Source organism: Theropithecus gelada, chromosome 1, assembly GCF_003255815.1.
Source record: "Theropithecus gelada isolate Dixy chromosome 1, Tgel_1.0, whole genome shotgun sequence".
NCBI classification, from domain to species: Eukaryota; Metazoa; Chordata; class Mammalia; order Primates; family Cercopithecidae; genus Theropithecus; species Theropithecus gelada.
This window is the reverse complement of record NC_037668.1, coordinates 171,479,570-171,486,103: the sequence shown is the minus strand read 5'-3', so window position 1 is coordinate 171,486,103 and position 6,534 is coordinate 171,479,570. Positions and strand designations below refer to the sequence as shown.

General features: G+C 32.4%; 1 non-coding gene across 1 annotated transcript; it reads right to left on the bottom strand.

Annotated features, from left to right (window-relative positions):
- Positions 1-6,088: 6,088 nt before the first annotated feature.
- Positions 6,089-6,190, bottom strand: LOC112615613. Its single transcript, XR_003117420.1, has one exon. It is a non-coding gene; the product is annotated as a U6 spliceosomal RNA (small nuclear RNA).
- Positions 6,191-6,534: the final 344 nt, after the last annotated feature.

Sequence of the window (6,534 nt, the reverse complement as noted above, 5' to 3'; positions counted from 1 at the left end):
TTGCTTTATATTCTAAAATGTAAAGTAGTGGCCAAATAATAGGAAAGTCCGTATTTTTCACAGAAAATTGTTGTCAAAAAAATTGGAGTCGCATATATTTAAATGCCACAGAAAGAAAATGGTAAAGTTTTTGTTTTCTTAATAAAATAGCCATGTTTTCTTAATTTTAATATTTGGTTTCAGAAATTTTACAAATAGGCTCTGAAAGTGTGATTTTGTATGTTTTTGTGTTTAAATTTTCTTCTGTTTTGACTTCATAGGATTTCTTGAGTCTATGGTTTGTTGTTTTAATGAAATCTTTGAAAATTTCTCAGATATTCTGTCTTTGAACATTGTTATCTACAACATTATTTTTCTCCTACTGTGAGACAACATACACTTCTATGAAAATCTTATGCTGCTTGCTTGATAAATATTTGGCTCTTTTAATCAAATATTTTTATAATTTTTGCTCTCTGTGTCTTAGGATTGTTATTTTTTTATTTATCTGCTTTGTAGTTGGCCTATTATCTTTTCTTCCATGAAAAACCTTCTGTTACGTCCATCTATTGAATTCTTAATTCCAAATATTGCACTTGCCAGTTCTAGAATTATGTGTGTGTATATATATGTATATACGCATATATATACATATACATATACGTGCATATATATGTATATACATATGTATATACACACATATGTGTGTACATATACTATATATGTGTGTGTGTATATATATATATTTAAGGTCTAATTATCACCTAAATATCTGCATGCTTCTTTTTATTTCCTTTAATACATTAATTACAGCTACTCTCCATCTTTTGCAACATAAATAATGGATAATCTGTCTCTTTCTATTGTCTGTTTTTACCCTTGATCCTGTTTCTTGGTAACTTGCAATTTATCACTTGAAATCAGACATTATGAGTGAATAACTGTTAAGTTTATCTATGACATTATTTTCCTCAACAGAAATGTTGCCTCTTTAGAAATATAAAGTGTTACTGTATCATCTCCATTCAATCAGAAAACTGATTTGAGGCTTGGTAGCATGTTTTAAAGATGTATCTGGCTGTCTCTATTTCTCCTAAGTAACCCTCCTGAATTTAGAGCTAATATGGCATTTGGTAAGGTTTATATCCTGGCGGAGTCTGAACTCAAATGTCACTCCTCAGTATCATTAAGATTGCAAAGAACTTGTTTTTTTCTTTCAGTGTCTTACAGTTTTGATTCTTATCCTTAATAATTACCTTGTATAAGAGTTAACCAAATGTCTCATGGGGAAAACTCATAGAGTATTTGACTTACTTTCCTAGACTTCTATTATCCCTAAGATCGTTTGCTTCTCTCCCACCCCAAGTGCTGACTGCCTTGTCGTTTCTTAACTCAAAATTTTATTTCTCCAGGATGTGGAAGAGCCAAAATTTCTGCTGATTCATTTGTTGCTTATAACAAACTGCTTAGGACTTCTGCATAGATTCTCAGAATCTTTCCATATTATAATCAACAAACACACTTAGGGAAAAATCACCTTCAGGACATTAGCACCTCATTATATGGATTTCTTCACTACAGTGTGTTTTCTGCTCAGGCCTTATTTGCCACTGGATTTCTCTGAAAGATATTCTTCTATTATTTCATCTAGCTTTTCTACATGTGTGCACCAAGATCATTGCTCTAATTAAAGGTGCTCTATCATTGCTAAACAGAAAATATTCATCATAGTGTTTACCAGATAACAGAAGGAAGAAAGAAACAAAGAGAATTTGTTGCACCTATGTAGTGACTCCTTTTTGACTACAAAATTGGACTTAGTTTTATTTTAGAAGATTTCATTGTCTTTCTGGCTATTTTTACAATGTCTAACCTGAAATTGTGTGTGTGTGTGTGCGTGAGAGAAAGAGAGAGACAGAGAGAGGAGAGAGAGAGAGAGAATCAGGATTTAGCTTTTGGAATCTACATAGCACAACATTTTAAGTAGTAATTAGGGTGCTGAAGACATTCTAATTTTTCTGTCTCTGGGCACATAATATGCTTTAACTTAACCACTTTCTAGGCAAGGTAATGTGTTTTCATTAATAAAATATCTGCAGAAATATATTTTAATTTCCAGGAAGAATTTTTAAGAGCCAGTATGTAATTTGTCAGAGTCTTTTTCTTGGAACTATAACAATCAACAAGATTCTAAATAGTAGTTGATTGGCTAGTCTGGGTCTAGGAATGAAAATAAAAAAAGATTAGAATCCCGTTTATCTGATAATATGCATGTAGCATGAGTGAAAAATAACTTTTGCTCTTTTTAGTGATTTATACCTTACAGCTTATTGCTACAGTACAACCTAGTTTATCCTGAGTGAAATAGAAGTTGACCCCAGTGGTGAAGAGCTGTGATTGCTAATAACACATCACATATAGTATTGGAGTATGATCAAAGTGGACTGTGGTCAGAAAACTGTTTCTGTAGTTTACTAAAATGAACTTCCAGGTTAGGCAGTGGCAAAAAGCTGATAAAATTTTGCCAGCAATAAATTAGGAATTTACTGTAGCCTATTATGTAAATGCAGCATCCATGTAAATAGTAAATGTGTAACTGTAGGGGAAAATACTGAAAACACAGTTTTAGAAGCAATATTTTAAAATAACTGCACTAAATACTTCAAAAAAATAAGTGACACTTTTGAAAAATCTCATGCGTAGCTGAAATCTCACTAAAGAAAGAATCAAACAAACATTTTGGAACCTAAAACTATTAGTTCCATAAGAATTTTTAAAGTTTGAGTTGGTATCAAATTATACACAGCTAAAAATCCTATCTAGTATACCAGAAAAGAGATCCTAAAGAAATATTCTGGTTAAAGCACAGAAAGACAAAAAGTTGGAAAACATAAACAGTTATATGAGAGATATATGGGAGAAACTAAAAAAATCTAGTTATGTAATTAGAATCCTAGAGGAATAATTCCAATTGATACAGAAGCATTATATTAAAAGATCTGACAAATAGACATAGTATATATTGAAGGTATATAAAGTGATATTTTGATATACATATACATTGCAAAATGATACCCCATCAAGTTAATTAACCTATACATCATTTCACTATTAACATTTTTCTTTTTGTTGAGAACTCTTAAAATCTAATCTTAGAAAATTTCAATTATGAAATACAGTATTGTCAACTATAGTCAATATGCTACACATTAGATTGTCAGAACTTATTCATTTTATAAATGAAAGTTTGCACTCTTTGACCCAATTCCTCATATTTCCCTCATACACCTAACCCCTGACAACCACTGTGCAAACATTTAATTTGGCTGTTTTAGATTCTACGTATCTGTAAGATCACGCAGCACTGTCTTTCTGTGTCCAGGTTATTTCACTTAGCCTAATGTCTTCCAGGTTCATCCATGTTGTCACAACTGACAGGATTTTTTAAAGGCTAAATAATATTTCTGTGTAATAATTTCAAAATAATATTCCTGTTTCCATATCTTGACCATTGTGAATAATATGGCAATGAAAATGTGACCCCAGATATGTCTTCAACATGCTACTTTCATTTTCATTGTATGCACATCCAAAAGTGGGATTGCTGGATAATATGGTGGTTATATTTTTTAATTTTTTTTTTTTTTTTTTTTTTTTTTTTTTTTTTTTTTTTTTTTTTTGGTGAGACGGAGTCACGCTCTGTCGCCCAGGCTGGAGTGCAGTGGCCGGATCTCAGCTCACTGCAAGCTCCGCCTCCCGGGTTCACGCCATTCTCCGGCCTCAGCCTCCCGAGTAGCTAGGACTACAGGCGCCCGCCACCTCGCCCGGCTAGTTTTTTGTATTTCTTAATAGAGACGGGGTTTCACCATGTTAGCCAGGATGGTCTCGATCTCCTGACCTCATGATCCGCCCGTCTCGGCCTCCCAAAGTGCTGGGATTACAGGCTTGAGCCACCGCGCCCGGCCTTTATTTTTTAATTTTTTTAAGGAAACTTCATACTATTTTTCTTAATGGCATAATGGCTATACCAATTTACATTTACACCAACAGTGTATAAAAGTTCATTTTTCTCCACATCCTCAACAACACTTGTTATCTTTTGTCTTTTTTCTAAAAGCCATCTTAATTGTTGTGAGTTTGTATTTCTTTGTGATTTTGATTTGCATTTTTTTCGATGATTTCTGATGTTCAGTACCTTTTTATATTCCTGTCAGACCTTTGTATGTCTTCTTTGGGAAAACGTCTCTTCAGGTCTTTTCCTCATTTTTAGATCAGGTCATTATTATTAAATTTTGCTATTGAGTTTTGTGTGTGTACATAAATACACATACAACTTTATTATATATTTTAGATATTAGGCTTTTATTAGATATATAATTTGCAAATGTTTTCTCCCATTCCATAGGTTTTCTTTCCATTTTACTGATTGTTGCCTCCATTACTGTGTGGAAACTTTTTGGTTTGATGTAGTCACACATATTTTTGCTTCAGTTGCCTGTGCTTTTGGTTTATATCCAAAAAAATTTTTTTTCAAATAACTTTTTATCTATGTGTTCTTTCAATTTTTACAGTTTCAGGTTTTACATTGAAGTCCAATCCACTATGCATTGATTTTTGTGTATGATATAAGGGCACAATTTCATTACTTGGCATCTGAACATCCAGCTATCCCAATGACATTTAATGAAGACACTGTTCTTTCACCATTTTGTATTCTTGGCCCTTTTGTTGAATATTAGTTGAATGAATATATATGGGTTTGTTTCTGTGATCTTTGCTGTGTTCTGTTGCGTCTTTTTTTATGCCAGTACCACACTGTTTTGATTACTATAGCTTTGTGACATTATTTGAAATGAGGTGATGTTTGCCTTCAGCTTTGTTCTTGTTGCTTAAATTTCTTTGACTATTTGTGATCTTTTTGATTGCACATAAGTTTTAGGATTGTTTTCTGTTTCTCTGAAAAATGCTAATAGAATTTTGATAGGAATTGCCTTGAATCTGTGAAATCTGTAGTGCGGACATTTTAACAACATTAATTCTTTCAATCCAGAAGTATGTGATATATTTACATTTGTTTGTGTCTCCTTTAATTTTTGTATCAATGTATTATAGTGCTCAGTATATACATCATTCACCTCCTTTGTTAAGTTTATTCCTAAATACAGACAATCCTGATTTAGAAGGGCTCAACTTATAATATTCTTGACTAATATGATGGATTTATCAATATGTAACCTTTTGTAGGTCTAGAGGAATCTGTATACATTCTTTTGTTTTTCATTATAGTACATGGGATTGTTTTCTTGATTTCTTTTTTAGGTATTTTGATATCTCTTCCTCTGACATGTAAATGGCAGTTTCTGTCGTTGTTATTGTGTTTCTGTTCCTCTCATGGGTGTGTATTGTGGGGTGTGTGTGTGTACAACATAACTTGTCATTTTAAGTCACAGAAATCTGCATCAAAACAAGCCACATCTGAGTTTAATGAAGAGATTTTCTTAAATCAAAGCTGCCACATATTACACAAAAGTCCATGACATTGAGCTTAATGCTCTCATTATGAGAAACTTTTTCTTTTTGTTTTTCTTCTTCCTCTTTGGAGATGAGTGTATTTTGAATGAGGAAAAGAGGATGAACCAAATGGTGTTTGATGAGCTGAAGGGTGGATGATGGTAAGAATTATTAAGTGCAAAAATTGTATTTTTCTTTATTTCTAGGCATGAGGTAAGATTGTACCTCCTAACTCACTAGACGTAAGGTTTAGCTAAGTTGTTTATTTTTTCTAGTAAAATGCAATTGGAAGCTCCATCAGTTACTTCTGGTAGGACCTTCAAGTGTCAGTGCACTGGTGGCCATGGTCGTCCTTCCCTCCCTCTATGATTACTGATCATGTTTCTAGAAGGAGTTCTTTCAAGAGTCTGATTATCAGAAAAAGGGCATCATAAAACATATAATTAGTTGAACTGTGCAGCAGTGAGAGCCAGAAAATTTAGAAATAAATATTTTTTTGTAAATGATGAAAAAATTAATCTTTTTCTTTTTGCTTTTATTATTACTTTTAATTGACACATAATAATTGTACCTATTTTGTGGTACAGTGTGATATTTCAAAAATATATGGAATGTTTCACAAATATGTGTCATCCTTCTTCAAGGGCCATGCTAATATTCTCTGTACATTCACATTTTCGTATATACCACCAAAGTAAGCACTCTTTACTGTTTTAAAACCCTAAGATTTGGAGTTAATAATTACCCCAGACAAATATAATCCATCTTTACTGATATATGAGCATACGTTGTTGTATTGTGCTTTGCTTTATAGTACTATGAAATCACTACATTTTTTTAAAAAAAGAAATTAAAATTTTGTGGCAACCCTGCAATGGAGCAAGACCATATGAACTTTTTTTTTTTTTTTTCCAATAGCATGTGCTCGTTTTGTGTCCCTCTGTCACATTTTGGCAATTCTGACAACATTTCAAATTTTTTCATTAGTTTTATATTTGTTATGGTGATCTGTGACTGATCATAGATGTTGTCGTTTGTAGTTGT